At 35.3% G+C, this 16,869-nt stretch overlaps 1 protein-coding gene across 1 annotated transcript in view; it reads right to left on the bottom strand.

Annotated features, from left to right (window-relative positions):
• The window catches only part of DNAJC1 (DnaJ heat shock protein family (Hsp40) member C1), a 237,775-nt gene that overhangs the window by 60,882 nt on the left and 160,024 nt on the right, over positions 1–16,869 (bottom strand). The window lies entirely within an intron of this gene.

The following is a 16,869-nucleotide window of genomic DNA, read 5'->3' as shown; positions in this document are numbered from 1 at the left end:
TAAATTGAGAAGTCCTCAGGATAGGATGAGATGAAATGAGGTACAAATGAACTGGCAGGAGTAAATATGGAGGATGAAGGAGTAGAGTTTGTGAGAAAATTCCACCTCTGCCTTCCCATAATTATGGATGGTCTCTAATAAGATTAATAGTCCAATTATCAAAAACTGTACACGAATGTTCTGATGAGGAATATATATAATCTCAAAAATTGGGAACATCCAGTAAAATCTACCTCTCTCTAGTGATAATATAACTTTCATGAGAGCAGGGGTCATTATGTTCTCAAATGTGTTTAGTTCAGTACCTTACACATAATAGTCAATATCTTTATCAGTTGAATGAATAAAAAAAGCAGCAAAAAGTATGCTTGTGGATAAAGAGTATCAATATTAAATACCTAGGATGGTGTGCATATAGTAAGTGAAAAGCCAGCATCAGAGGTATAAAATACTTGGAAACATATATTATTTGGAATTGAGGAAAAATGTCTCATGACTTGAAATTTAAGTTGGAACTGGAGGAAGTATGTATGATTATTGGAATAGGCTTAATTGTATTTTTCATCACATACATGTATATATTAGTAAGATGATCCAAAACATTTATTTAGCTAATTCTGTAAGCTCAGTGAAGTCCCAGCTTTTAGGTGAAGAGCTAAGTTTTTTATTCAAATCAAAGAATAAGTGTTGACTTCTAATAATCAAAATTCTAGTTTGAATTAGTACATTTACTTAGAGATTTTCTCTTCCTTTTTTTTTTTGAGACGGAGTCTCACTCTGTCACCCACGCTGGAGTGCAGTAGCATGATCTCGGCTCACTGCAACCTCCACCTCCCAGGTTCAAACGATTCTCCTGCCTCAGTCCCCTGAGTAGCTGGGACTACAGGAGCATGCCACCAGGCCCAGCTAATTTTTTTGTACTTTTAGCAGAGACAGGATTTCACTATGTTAGCTAGGATGGTCTCAATCTCCTGACCTCATGATCCACCTGCTTCAGCCTCCCAAAGTGCTGAGATTACAGGTGTGAGCCACAGTACTTGGCTTATTTAGAGGTTTTCTTAATGACCTCAAAATTCAGAAATGATATTACAATCTTTTTGTTTTTTTTAAAGGAATTCTCATTGTGTTACCAAGCATACACTGGCATGATCTCTGCTCACTGCAACCTCTGGCTCCTATGTTCAAGTGATTCCTGTGCCTCACTGATATGGTTTGGCTGTGTCCCCATCCAAATCTCATTTTGAATTCTAATAATCCCCATGTGTCAAGGGTCGGGTGAGGTGGAGAAAAATGAATCATGGGGGCAGTTTCCCCCATACAGTTCTCATGGTAGTGAATAACTCTCACGAGATCTGATAGTTTTATAAATGGGAATTTCCTGCACAAGGTCTCTTTCCTGCTGCCATATAAGATGTGCCTTTGCTTCTCTTTTGCCTTCCACTATGATCATGAGGCCTCCCCAGCCATGTGGAACTGTAAGTCAATCAAACCTCTTTCCTTTATAAATTACCCAGTCTCAGGTATGTCCTTATTAGCAGCATGAAAATAGACCAATACACTCAGCCTCCCAAGTAGCTAAGATTACAGCTATGCACCACTATGCTCAGGTTTTTTGTATTTTTAATAGAGATGGGGTTTCACCATGTTGCCCAGGCTGGTCTCGAACTCCTGGCCTCAAGCAGTCCACCCACCTCAGGCTCCCAGAGTGCTGGGATTACAGGCATAAGCCACCATGTCTAGCCCAATCTTACTGTTATTGGACAGTACTTCATTTGCGCAGGTTTGAGTTATGTAAGGAGACATGAATATTAAGATTTTTAAAAGTACACAGAAAATAATGGCAATCTAAGAAGTTTCAGGCAGAGACAGCAGTAAAGTGACTATACTGCAATTAAAAACTATTATTCAACTTTGCATTTTTGATCCTTTCAATCATTTTGAAACATATGTTGATTTTCAAATCAGTTTATTAAATTTAGTTTTCTAATATAACCAGAATAGTCCACCCCCCTCAACCCTATTAGAATAGGTTTTAATGATACTATCATTTAAGAGAAAAAATGGCTGTTTTTTTTTTTTAAATAATAGATTTTTGGTAGGGCATGGTAAGTCATGCCTATAATTCCAACATTTTGGGAGGCCAAGGTGAGAGGATCAATTGAGCCTGGGCTTAATGCCAGCCTGGGTAATATAAAAAAACCCTGTCTCTACAAAAAATTTTAAAAATTAGGCATCATGGTGCATACATGTAGTCCCAGCTACCCAGCAGGCTGTAGCAGGAGGGCTGCTGGCACACAGAAGGAGCCGCTGCTTAGCTGCAGTGAGCCAAGATCATACCACTGCACTCCTACCTAGGTAACGGAGTGTGAAAGTCTGTCTCAAAAAATTTACATGTATATACACAGATTTTTAAACTTCTCTATGGAGAAGAGATTATCTGGGTTTGGTAGTTACGTAGATATAAACATAAAAGCCTTCCTAGGTAATATACTCTATTTTGGGGGCTTTTGTTTGTCCTTTCAAGTAGCACTAGTGACAAGATGATAAACTGCAAATCTGTTTGTTTCGTGTTCCATTGCACAGATCCTAACCCTCCATCAAGCAAACTAGAGGGGAAAAAACGTCACTTTTAAGTAGTTAATAAATGGTACACTAAAATTCATAATTATGATGTCTATATAAATTACCTAAAAATTAGAACTTTTTTTGAGACGGAGTCTTCCTCTTGTCACCCAGGCTGGAGTGCAATGGCACAATCTTGGCTCACTGCAAACTCTGTCTGCCTCCCGGGTTCAAGCAATTCTCCTGCCTCAGCCTCCTGAGTGGCTTGGATTATAGGCATGCACCACCACATTTGGCTAATTTTTGTATTTTTAGTAGAGACGGGGTTTTGCCATGTTGGCCAGGCTGGCTCAAACTCCTGACCGTGTGATCTGCCCGCGTTGGCCTCCCAAAGTGCTGGGATTATAGGCGTGAACCACCATGCCTGGCCTAAGTTTTGTATTTTTAATACAGATGGGGTTTCACCATGTTGGCCAGACTGGTCTCGAAATCGTGACCTCAAGTGATCCACCCACCTCAGGCTCCCAAAATGCTGGGATTATGGGCATGGGCCACTGTGTCTGGCCTAGGACATCATTTTGAAATTGGGCTCGAAAACTTAACTAGTGGTACTCAGAAGTATAAAATGTTAATTCGCCGAGCGCGGTGGCTCAAGCCTGTAATCCCAGCACTTTGGGAGGCTGAGGCGGGTGGATCACGAGGTCAAGAGATCGAGACCATCCTGGTCAACATGGTGAAACCCCGTCTCTACTAAAAATACAAAAATTAGCTGGGCATGGTGGCACGTGCCTGTAGTCCCAGCTACTCGGGAGGCTGAGGCAGGAGAATTGCCTGAACCCAGGAGGCGGAGGTTGCGGTGAGCCGAGATCGCGCCATTGCACTCCAGCCTGGGTAACAAGAGCGAAACTCTGTCTCAAAAAAATAAATAAATAAATAAATAAATAAATAAAATAAAATGTTAATTCAATTTTTGTTGACTGTGATAATGTTCCAAGGCAATTATTTTGATGCAGAAAATAATTGTAAAAAACACTCTGGTAATCTGACTGAATTAAAGAAACTTTTGAAAAAAGAATGATTTGAGCTTCAGATTTCCTTAACCAGCTCTAGATTAAATTGTAATTTCTAAGTAGAATATACATAGGTGAACCAAATTTAGTTATGAAAGATCTATAATGCAACAGCCATGATCCTTAAAGGTAGATTGGTATAATGATTAAAAGTACTGGGGTCAAATAAACCTCCTTTTGATTCTAAGTTTAATTAATCACTAACTGATAAACTTGTGTAAAAAATATAACTCATGTTAACTCATCAGTAAATTGGAAATAATAATGTTATCTCATATAGTTGATGTAAAGCTTAATTGAGATAGTTTATGTACACTGTGAATTGAGGGAGTTCATGTACAATGCCTGTCATGTAATAAAAATAAACAAACATTAACTGCTATTATTATCACCATCTTTTAACTGTGAAGGTAGCTACCTGCTACTTTATTGGAACTGCTTTAGAAAACAATTTTGGGCTCTGCCAAAAATCATTTAACATGGCAAAAAGACATAAAAGATTTAAAGTTTCCTCAATATGGTTGTCCAGGTATCTGGACCATTTCTGTGGCTGAATGCATCTGTGGATAAGGTGTTACTATGTTTAAAGAAATAAAAGACCAGCATGAAAATATTTACATATGCACAGGTACTAGAAAAATAGAAATATTTACCAAAAGGAGTTGATAAAGTACCAAGTAGAGCCTCTAGCATGAAAACTTTTTAAAATTGAAATAGAATATTCAGCAGATAGGTATAAAAGCAAATTAGACATAGTTATAAAGAGAATTAGTGAGATGGAAAATTTAAAAGCCAGCCGAAATGAGGTTAGTATTAAACACTACATGCCAAATATCAAAGTGTTTTATATTTACTAACTGATTTAATTTTCCCAACACCTACTATTATCCCCATTTTACAACACAAAATAATGAAAGTAGTGTTATATCCATTTTAATTTTAAAAATAAACACTTCCATATTAAAGATAAAAGCCAACTGGATTTTTTTTTTTTTTTTTTTTTTTTTTTTTTTTTTTTTTTTTTTTTTTTTTTTTTGTGAGACGGAGTTTCGCTCTTGTTATCCAGGCTGGAGTGTAATGGCGTGATCTCAGCTCACTGCAACCTCCGCCCCCTGGGTTCAGGCAATTCTCCTGCCTCAGCCTGCTGAGTACCTGGGATTACAGGCATGCGCCACCATGCCCAGCTAATTTTTTGTATTTTTAGTAGAGACGGGGTTTCACCATGTTGACCAGGATGGTCTCGATCTCTTGACCTTGTGATCTGCCCGCCTCGGCCTCCCAAAGTGCTGGGATTACAGGCTTGAGCCACCGCGCCCGGCCCCAATTTTTTTTTTTTAACTCTGTTTTCAGTTCTAGCTTAGATAGAAAGGTAATAACTAAGAATGCTGCTTGAAGGTGTCAAGGACAAATAGGAAGCTTCTATGATAATGAGATATACTTTTTTTCATATAATACAGTTACCAGAAATAAATGTGTATTACTCCTAGGTCTTTTCTCCTTTTTTAACTGTTTGGCTCTTACTCTTCAATATTCAGCTCATTTCTTTTTCCTTTGGTGTCACTTTGGATACATGCATTATTTTACTTTTACATTCATACTGTGTTGTAAGCATTGTCGCTTCCAGACTGTGTACTCTTCAATGTTCAGCTCATTTCTTTTCTCTTAGGTGTCAATTTGGATATATGCATCATTTTACTTTTACATTCATATTGTGTTGTAAGCATTATCATTTCTAGATTGTGTGCTTCTAGGAAAGAATCAGCAACGTAATCATAAAAAGGTCCAACAGTTAGAATTCAGCAATTTTTGTGACTTCAAAATATCAAACATTTATTTTCTCTCAATTTTCTTTATAAATTGATAAGTAATAACTGTACATATTTATGGGGCATATGTGATATTTTGATACATGCATATATGTATTAAATCAGGGTAATTAGGATATCCAACACCTGAAAAATTTATCATTTCTTTGTGTTGGGAATATTCCAAATCTTCTCTTCTAGCTGTTTTGAAATATACAACAAATTAATGTTAACTGTGGTAACTCTACTATGCCATCAAACACTAGAACTTATTCTGTCTAACTGTATTTTTGCAACCACTAATCAACCTCTCTTCATCATCCCTCCCTCCTTCCTTTCTCAGCCTCTGGTAACTATCATTCTACTTTCTACCTTTGTCAGATAAAGTTTTTTAGCTGTCCCATTTGAGTGAGAACATATAATACTTGTCTTTTTGTGCATGGCTTATTTAACTTAATATAATGTCCTCTAGTTCCATCTGTGTTACTGCTTGTAACAGAATTTTACTATTTTTTATGGTTGAATGATATTCAATTGAGTGTGTATCCAAATATATATGGACAAACACACCGTTTTAAAAATCCATTCATCTCCTAATGGATACTTAGGTTGATTTTGTATCTGGGCTATTGTGATAAGTAGTGCTACAAAAATGGGCATGCAGACATCACTTTGATATCCTGGCTTCCTTTCTTTTGGATACATACCCAGCAGATGGATTGCTAGATCATATGGTAGATCTATTTGCAGTTTTTTTGAAGAATGTCCATACTGTTTTCCGTAGTGGTTTTACTAACTTTCTCACCAACAGTGAACTATTAGTTTTCCTCTTTCTCTACATCCTTGCCAACACTTGTTTTGTCTTTTGGATAACAGCCATTATAACTGGGGTCAGATTACATCTCATTGTGGTTCTGATTTGCATTTTCCTGATGATTAGTGATACTGAGCATTTATTTCCATATATTTGTTGGCCATTTGTATGCCTTCTTTTGAGAAATGTCTATGCAGATCATTTGCTCATTTAAAAAATCAGATTATTTGCTATTGAGTTTCTTATATATTCTAGTTATTAATCCCTTGTCAGATGAATAGTTTGGAAATATTTTCCACCATTCTATAGGCTGCCTCTTTAATTTGTTTTTACTTTCTTGTGCAGAAGCTTTTTAGCTTGCTGAAATCCTATTTGTCTATTTTTGCTTATGTCGTCTGTACTTTTGAGGCCTTTCCCCCAAAAAATCTTTGCCCAGACCAAATTCTTGAAGTGTTTTCCCAGTATAACCCCACTTTGAATATGGATAGAACATCTAGAAAGAAGATAAACAGGAAACCCAAGGATTTGAATCACACTAAAAACCAACTAGATCTAATGGATATCTATTGAACAATCCATCCAATAACAACAGCAGAATACACAGTATTTTCCAGTGCGCATGAAACATTCTCCAGGATAAAACATATATCAAGCCACAAAACAAGTGTCAGTAAATTTAAAATTGCTGAAATCATATAAAGTATCTTCTCTAATCATAAGAAATGAAGCTAAAAATCAATAACAAAAGAAAATCTAGAAAACTAAAAGTATGTGGAAATAAAAGCACTGTTAACCAATGAGTAAGAGAAAAATCAAAAGGGAAATTTGAAAACACTTAGAAACAAATGAGAGTTACAAACAAAACATATCAAAATGTATGAATACAGTGAAAACAATATTTGAAGCGAACCTTTTAATAGTAAATGCCAGCCAGGCACAGTGGCTCACACCTGTAATCCCAGCACTTTGGGAGGCCAAGGCAGGTGGACCACGTGAGGTCAGGAGTTTCAGATCAGCCTTGCCAACATGGCGAAACCCTCTTTCTACTAAAAATACCAAAAATTAGCCAGGAGTGGTGGTGCACACCTGTAATTCCAGCTACTCGGGAGGCTGAGGCAAGAGAATTGTTTGAACCTAAGAGTCAGAGGTTGCAGTGAGCTGAAATCAGCCCACTGCACTCCAGTTTGGGTGACAGTGCGGGAACCCATCTTAAAAAAAGAAAGAAAAGAAAAGAAAAGAAAAGACAAGACAAGAAAAGAAAAGAAAAGAAAGAAAACAAAGAAAGAAAATGTCTAAATTGATGAGTAAGTATTTCAAATTAATGATTTAGACTTGGCCGGGCATGGTGGCTCATGCCTGTAATCCCAGCCCTTTGGGAGGCTGAGGTTGGTGGATCACTTGAGGTCAGGATTTTGAGACCAGCCCAGCCAACATGGTGAAACACCACCTCTACTAAAAATACAAAAATTAGCTGGACATGGTGGCATAGGCCTGCAATCCCACCTGCTCAGGAAGCTGAGGCACGAGAACTGCTTGAACCTGGGAGGCAGAGGTTGCAGTGAGCCAAGACTATGCCAGCACACTCCAGCCTGGGCTACAGAGTGAGACTCTGTCTAAAAAAAAAAAAAAAAATTTAGACTTTACTCTTGAAGTAGAAAAAGGAGATCAAAGACCAAAGCTAGCAAAAAGAAATAATAAAAATGAAATAGAGAACAGAAAAATAATAGAATCAACGAAACAAAAAATCATTTTTCAAAAAAGACAAACTGATAAGCCAAAACTTACAGAGGGGAAAAAAAGGGGCAGATGCAAATAACTCAATCCTTTTCAAAATATTACATAAAGTCTAAAGAGAAGTGAACATTCACCAACACATTTTATGATGGCAGTATTACACTGATTCCCAAGCCAGACAAAGATACCATGAGAAAGGAAACTATAGAACAATATACTTTATAAATATTGATATAAAAATCTTCAAAAAATATTAGCAACCCAAATCCAAAAGCATATAAAAACAATTATACACTAAGACAAAGTGAGATTTATCCCAGGAATGCAAGGTTGTTCAACATGAGAAACATCACTCAATGTAATACACCACAACTAACAGATAAAACGGGAAGAAAAAAAAAAAAAACCCACACATGATCATCTCAACTGATGCAGAAAAAACATTGGACAAAATTCAACACCCTTTCATAATAAAACACCCAATAAAGTAGGAATAGAAAGAAACCACCTCAACATAATAGAGGTCATTTATGGAGAGACCAGAGCTAACATCATACTCAAATGTAAAAAACTAAAAACCTAATGTAGGTGACGGGAGGATGGAGGCAGCAAACCACTATGGCATGTGTATACATATGTAACAATCCTGCGAGATCTGCACATGTACCCCAGAACTTAAAGTATAATAATAATAATAATAATAATAATAATAATAATAAAAGACTAAAAACTTTTCCTTTGAGATCAAGAACAAGATAAGGATGCCCACTTTTGCCACTTCTATCTAAACATAGTACTGGAAGTTCTAGCCAGAGCAACTGTGTAAGAAAAAAAATAACAGGCATCCGAATTGGAAGGAAGAAGTAAAATCATTTGTGTCCAGTTATCATCTGATATGTACAAAACTCTAAGACCCTACCCCAAAAAAACCTATCAGAATTAGCAAATTCAGTAACATTATAGGTACAAAAATCAATACATACAACACAGCTGGGTTTCTATACACTAACAAAGGACAATCTAAAAAAGAAAATTAAAAAAACAATTCCATTTGCAACAGCATGAAACAGAATAAAATACTTAGGAATAAATTTAACTAAGGAGGTAAAGGACTTGTATACTGAAAATTACAAAACATTTCTGAAAAAATTAAAGGAGACAGAGATAAATGGAAAGACATCCCATGTTCATGTATTGGAAGACTTAATATTTAAATTTTCTTTTTTCTTACTAAGTGCTTCCTAGCACAAGGAAAACAATATTGTTAAGTTGTGACTAATGCACATCTATGCACATCAATGCAATACCTGGCAAAATCCCAATGACATTTTTTTCAGAAACAAAAAATTTCATGCTAAAATTCACTAAAATCTCAAGAAACCCTAAATAGCAAAAATAAACTTGGAAAAACAACAAAACCAGAGAATTCACACTTTCTGATTTCAAATTTTACCACAAAGCTATTGTAATCAAAACATTGTGGTACTGGTATGAAGACAGACATATAGAACAATAGAAAAGAATAAAGAGGCCAGAAATAAACCTTGCATATATAATCAAATGGTTTCTGACATAGGTGACAAGTCCATTTAATGGAGAATGAAACAGTCTTTTCAACACAATGGTCCTGAGACTAAATATATAGAATGAAGCTGGAACCATAACTTACACCACAAATGAAAACGCAAAATGAATCAAAAACCTAAATGTAATAAGAAAAGCCATAAAATTCATAGAAGAAAACATAGGGATAAAAGTCACGCTCTTGAATTTTACAATGCATTCTTAGTCCAAACAACAAAAATAAAAGTCAATAAACTGAACTTCATCAAAATTAAAAACTTTTGTGCATAAAAGAACACTATTATTATAGTGAAAAATCTCCTACAGGATGAGAGAAAATACTTACAATTCATATATCTGATAAGGGTCTAGTATTCAGAATTATAACAAAAAGACAACCCAATCCAAAAAAGGGTATTTCTTCAAAGAAGATACACAACAAATGGCCAAAAAACATGTGAAAAGATTTTTAACATCATTAGTCATTAGGGGAATGCAAATCAAAACCACAGTGAGATAGTGAGATATCACTGCACACCATAGGGTGGCTATAAAAATCAAAACCACAACAAAAGTGAAAAGTAACAAGTGAAGGTGAGAATATGGAGAAAATAGAATCCTTATATTGCTAGTGAGAATATAAAATGGTTCGGCTGCTGTGAAAAACAGGTGGACGGGACATCAAAAAGTTAAACATAAAATTACCATTATCACTTCGCAATTCCATTCAGGTATATACTCAAAGCAATTGAAAACAGGAACTCAAATAAACATACACATGTTTGTAGCACTATCATTTACAACATCTAAAAGGTAGAAACAGCCCAAAGGTTCATTAATGGATGAATGGATAAACAAATTGTGGTACATATATATGCACACATACACATGCACACACTATGAATTATTCAGCCATAAAAAGACTGAAACTAGCTACAATGTGGATCAAAAGTGAAAGGAGGTGGAAACAGAAGGTCACATACTGTATGAGTTTCTTTAAATGAAATTTTCAGAATAGGTAAATTCATAGAGACAAAATGCAGACTGGTGGTTGTCATGGGCTGGTGGAGGTGGGCCATGAGAAGCAATTGCTTAATGGGTACAGAGTTTCCTTTTGAGGTGATGAAATGTTTTGGAGCTAGATAGAGGTGGTGGCTGTACAATGCTGCAAATGTCCTAAAGGCTACTGAATTGTTCATTTTTAAAAGGTTAATTTTATGTTATGTGGATTTCACCTCAATTCTGAAAAACTCTTACAGCAACAACAACAAAAACAAAAAAATCATACCTCATTGTGATATCCACCAGAAAAGCTAAAATGAAAAAAGACATACAATATCAAGTGATGTCAGGGTGTGAAGTGACAGAAACTCTCATGAACTGGTGGATGTATAAATTGGTTACAATTACTAGGGAAGACTGGCAACATCTACTAGAGGTAAACCGTATGCCTACCAAGCACAATCTTGGTTAGGTGCTCAATAAATACTTACTGATTGAACTAATGAAATAACTACTTCTTATTTTTAGGTACTATGCTAAGAAACAGGATATAAATGAAAATATATGGTTTGCTCTCCTAACAAAGAAACACACACAAATGATTATATATGTATACCGTGGAGGGTGGATAGTGTAGTGGTTTTAGAGTCAGATCATTTGATTTCTGACTCCACCATTTACTAGTTAGCTATGATGTTTGGCAGGTCTGAATTTTTCTTCTGCATCAATCATAACATTTCTTTCCTTTCTACTCTCACTCCACAGTTTCAGTCTACTGTTGCTACTGTCATCTTTACCAAACAGAGCATGTCAATACCCTATTCCTTCCGGCTAAAAATCCAAAGATTCCCTATTACATAAAATAATCTAAACTTCTTAACTTGGCATTCAAAAACTACATTTTGTTACCTACCTTTCTCTCCAGCTTTATCTCATATTCTACTCCTGCCATGTTCCAGAAGTCGTTTTGGCCTACTATCTTATCTGGAACACGTTTTTGAAATGTCTTGGCTTTGTATCTTTGCTCCAAATTTGTTTCTTCCAAGAGTTCACTCTCTCTACTTCGAGTATTTTCAGTTCATGAAAAAGTGAGTGTTTTGTGGTGCTAAATATTGATAAAGAGTCTTCTGCATATAATTTTACTTAACATATGTATTAACACTGGGAGACAGTAAACTGATCACACATTTATGTGAGTAGTCTGATACACAGTACCAATGAATAAAAACTAGCATTTAGGAGCATATTTTGGTCTTCCTGACCTTTTATTTGGGTAAAAGAATTATTATTTCCTCAATACTAACCATATTGTTGTACCAGAATATCCCTTCTTAAAAACTGTCACTGGGGAAGCTGCTTTTCTGGTTCATCCATTTGAATCTACTCCAGTGTCAAAATAAGTTAGCTCTGCCACCCCTGTTATTCACAGTTGTGAATATGAGAAGATACTCCCAGGAATTTTAAAATGACAGAAATAAAACTGTCTTTTGAAAGATCAACATATAAAGGATAAGAATATGTAATAGGCATTGAGTAATTAAGTGAAGCAAATTAGTGGGATCAGTCTAATTCAGCAACTCAATTTAATTACATTTACCCTATAGACACTACAGTGGATACAAAGATAAAAAGGCCATGAACTCAACCATCAGGTTGTTTATAGCAGACGAGAAATATATGTGACCAGGTAATTATAAGAATTATACCTCAAATTCTTCCTAAAAGATAGTTATTTATATCAGTAAGAAGGCTGGATGCAAGGAAAATAATATAAAATACAAAAACTAAGTCTTATACTATAGAATATGGGGGAAAAAAACCCTTACATTATAAAAAGACTATGAAATGCAAATGTGGATTTTTTTTTTAAACTGTTTGTCCATAGATACAGTTACATTTTACATATTATCAAACTTTTACATTTGGAAAGCATTCAGTACACTACAACTTATCTTTTCTATGATTTCCTCACCTCTTCAAAAATAAAATCTAATTAATTTAGTATCTGTTTTATGTAATGTCTTATTCCTAGACAGAAGTGGTTCATTTAGAGCTATAGGGGGAAAAAAAAACCCCACGAAGTAGTATTAACCTAATCGTAATATGATGTCTGACTGGAACAAGTAGCATATCAGTTGTTAGGAAGTGGAAGGCATTCTCAGATTTCAAAGCAACATAGATGTGATAAGATTCAAGGGAGAAGAGAGCAGGTGGTATGACAGCAGTCATTAATTATAAGATATGCTTATAATTAGGCTTAACAAAAGACCTACTTTAAAGACTTAATTATCAATATTATCCTGGCATTTAAAAAATTGATTGTAAACTGTTTCTATTGTAGAAAATTTCTAAGAAAATAAATTTACAGCTAAAAAATTAGTCAAACAGCCATCACAAGAGAAGTGGTTGTAAAGTTTCTCAGCTATCTGTGAAATACAATCTTTGATATTATGAAACTAAGATAACATTAGAGTGTATTAGTAAGTGGAACCAGACGAGCTGATAATCTCCTTTAACCATAATTCCATTAATTCTTTTAGAAAATCATCTAATTAAGATTTGACTTTTTTTGTACTCCCTTGTTAACCAAGTTCTACCTCTAATAGAATCTTACAAAATATAGGCATTTAATCAATACTGACAGGAGTTAAAATAGGATTTTAATAAAGCAAGAATACAAAATACATAAACAGTGAATAAATATCCCCATGTTTTGAGCTTTCAAATCACCAGCCCTTTTCTGTCATGATGATCAAAAGAACCCTGAAGTGTATTTTTAATAGTGCCATATAACAATTCATTCATTAGGGTGTCTTTTCTTTCACCCATTCTGCAATAGTCAGAGACAAGGTTTACAGAAAGTTATTCTTTTTATCTTGATACTGTATTTATGTGATAAATATTTTTAATTCAAAAGGCCAAATCAAAACATGATTTTCTAATACGCAAAGTTCAAATTTTTGGAAAAAAAACTGTTTTCGACAATGTATGTAATAAAAAAAACAATTTTTATTAAAGAGTAAACTAATGAATGGTGATAATATTCAGTAGCAACCTGCTATTATCAATGATGAATACAAACAGGTGACTACTAGGGTAACAGATTGAGACTTATCACTGGAGACTTCAGCTGTTATCAAACTAATTACATTTAAAACCTTAAAAAAGAAAACCCCGAGGCCAGGTGCAATAGCTCACGCCTGTAATCCTAGCACTTTGAGAGGCTGGGGCAGGTGGACTGCCTGAGCTCAGGAGTTCAAGACCAGCCTGGACAAGATGGTGAAACCCCATCTCTACTAAAATACAAAAGAAATTAGCTGGGCACGGTGGTGTGCACCTGTAGTCCCAGCTACTTGGGACGCTGAGGCAGAATTGCTTGAACCCCAGAGGCAGAGGTTGCAGTGAACCAAGATCGCACCGCTGCACTCCAGCCTGAAAAAAAAGAAAAAGAAAACTTGTTCTTAACAATAAAACAGTTTAGGTAGCTGAATATCTAGCAAAAAAAAAAAAAAAAAAAAAAAAGTCTTACTAATACTTCAGTGTACTCAGTGCTCCCCATCTGCCTGCTGTTTTTTTGGTTGTGTTTTTGACATAGAAAAGATGTTCGTTTTGATAGGTTTCAAGTCATCTTGCTAGGCAAGTTAACAGGAAGGAAAGAGATTAAATGACTACAGAATAATATAACAGATGACTTAATAAGACAGAATAACCTGATGAAAAGCAGAAAACAGGTTGGTGCCTATATCGTCTAAATCTCCCCTAGATACAGCAAAATAATCTACATAACTATTTATAGTGAATAATCTTAGAACAGTTACAGAGACTGAGGAATGGTTGAATTAGATTTAGAGTGAGAATTTTATACACTTTCCTGAAGGTAGATATTATCTCTAAAGGGTTTTGTTTTTAAAGGTAAAGAAATCAAATTTTCCCAAGGAAAAGTGGTATACTCAAGTCTACTCATACCAGCTCATGAGAACAACTGCTATTTGCAGAAACTCTGTAAGCCAGTTAAACATATGCATCATTAAAAATTAAATTATGTAAACCTAATTAAATCATACTAAAAGGTAATAATGACTCAAATTCATCACTTCTATTTTACAACATTTTATTATTGTGTATGTCTTTGAGGATATTTACATCTATTCTCTCTGCATGGTGGAAATACTATATAATGGTAATCTACTACTATGCATCTACTTCCAATGCCACTTTCAGTGTTTCAGTTGATAATTTGAAATCGGCCATGGTGGGAGAAATTGACACCACTAAAACTGGCTAATGTCACAAATCAAGGCTTTTTTCCCTCCAAAGAATCAATTTTTAAAAATTTACCAATACACTCATGGGATATTCTAAAATTTTGATAAAGAGGCCTGGTTTAAAATGGGTAACATTGTAAGATACTTGGAAAACTACCCTCTAAAAAAATCACTGACATATAGAAAAAATTTTTTTTTTTTTTGTTGAGGAGTCTCGCTCTTGTCACCCAGGCTGTAGTATAATGGCGCTATCACAGCTCACTGCCTCCTGGGTGCAATTCTCCTGCCTCAGCCTCTGAGTAGCTGGGACTACAGGCGTGTGCCACCATGTCTGGTTAACATTTGTATTTTTAGTAGAGACGGGGTTTCACCATGTAGACCGGGCTGATCTCGAACTCCTGACTTCAGGTGATCCACCCACCTCAGCCTCCCAAAATGCTGGGATTACAGGTGTGAGCCACTGTGCCAGGCCAAAAAATAGTATCTTAAATGATACTTGATTATAAATTAGAACAATTCTGTAATACTCCGTAATACAAATAATGACTATCCTTATTGACAAAGAAGTACATGCCATTATCTTGACTGCTATGACTTTGGGGGTTTAATTTTGGTTTGGGGGCCATTTTACTTGGAAATGAAGAACATTTGGCATAAGAGTAGAGTAAGAAACATTAAAAGTCCTCGTGGAATACTTTTCAGGACCATACTCTCAGTGCTAACATTTTAAAATAGGAACAGAAAACTCTTCCAAAGTCACTAACTTTTGGGGTATATGGATAAATGTGAAACTAAGCAGGGCAGACATGTTTCTTGGAATTTTAGGGTTTTTCCAAGGTTCTACCTCATGGAGTGAGGAAGAGACTAAGAGGACAAGACTTGAGCCTGCCTCGTTTTGGCATTAACCAGAGAAGCTCAGCTTTTTGTATCATTCTTTAATATACTGAGGTTCTATGTAAAATGTCATTTAAAAAAAGTGTTCCTTTATAGGAGGGTAGGAAGAAAAAAAGGAAGAGAGAGAGGAAGGAAATCAGCATGTTAGAGAATATTGGGGCAGGGAGTGTGCATCCATACCATCAGTACTTATAAAAGGTATGTATGTCTGCGCGTGTGTGTTTTCTAGGAGAAACAGCTTTAGGTAAACTAGGTTTACTCATGTAAAAAACATGAATGTCAACAAACATTAGTGCAGTTCTTACTGAATTATATGTGTTGTATATTATACATATACATATATAACTACATATACCTAATTAAAAGGATTGGTACTTGAGATTGTCCTAAATTATAATTAAAAATAAGACATATATAACCTAGGCTTCAAAGGGAACATGAAAACAATTGTAATTTTGCATCTTCACACAGTTATATACATTAACAAATTTTTTATGTGTTATATAATTTGTAAAGTAAGGATAACATTATCTCTCAAAACACATAGAAACAGAACAGGCATTTTATAGCAATGAATACAATGAGAAGTCTCTGAGAAAGTAAATTTCTACACAGTAAAAAACACTGCTAGTTGGAATACTGCCTTCTCAAAATAAAACCAAGTATGTTTCAAACTAAACAATTTTTCAATTTTGAAAAGGAAAAATAAATAAGTGCATTGATTTAAATGACCAGAACGCCATTTACTTTAAAAGACCTTTCTTTTTACCTAGAGCAACCAAATTAATCAAATAGTAAAGAGGCAGTGCAATAATAACTGTAAGACAAGGTTTCATGGAAGATGAAATACTGCTGTATAGAAGATCTGTGTTCCATAGACTTTTCTTTGAGGTCTTCCAACCCAATACTAACCAGGTCCAGCTAGCTTAGCTTATGAAATCTGACAAGGGCAGAGCCCATGGCAATAAGGATGCAGGATAGTGATTTTATTTCTTATTTTATTCATTGCAGCCCCAGGGAGAGAGATAACGAGAACAGGAACGAAATCCAGGTCTCCCACATAAAACACTGCAGAACATTACCACTAGGTCACCAGGGGGGAAAAGGAAGAAAATATTTTATTCTAAAAGAGTCTGTTATAATATTTATGGCAGAAAATT

Source organism: Saimiri boliviensis, chromosome 8 (genome assembly GCF_048565385.1).
Source record: "Saimiri boliviensis isolate mSaiBol1 chromosome 8, mSaiBol1.pri, whole genome shotgun sequence".
NCBI lineage: Eukaryota > Metazoa > Chordata > Mammalia > Primates > Cebidae > Saimiri > Saimiri boliviensis.
This window is presented reverse-complemented; position numbering and strand designations above follow the sequence as displayed.